Here is a 216-nt window from a genome sequence, read left to right on the forward strand (position 1 = left end):
AAAGAAAAAAGAAAGAAAGAAAGAAAAAAGTCCTTTCCCCAGTGCAGGTAGCATGGTGCTATTCCTTTAGTTATTTCTGCTGGCTCTTATTCATCCTCCTCCTCCACTTCTTCCTCTTCTTCTCCTTCTCTTTCCTCTTCCTTCCCCTCCTCCTCCTTCTTTTTCCTTCCTTCCTCCTTCTCCGTCTTCTCCTTCAAAATGGAGTCTCATTCTGTC

The sequence above is a fragment of the Cebus imitator genome, unplaced genomic scaffold, assembly GCF_001604975.1.
Source record: "Cebus imitator isolate Cc_AM_T3 unplaced genomic scaffold, Cebus_imitator-1.0 Scaffold1241, whole genome shotgun sequence".
In the NCBI taxonomy this organism is placed as follows: Eukaryota; Metazoa; Chordata; class Mammalia; order Primates; family Cebidae; genus Cebus; species Cebus imitator.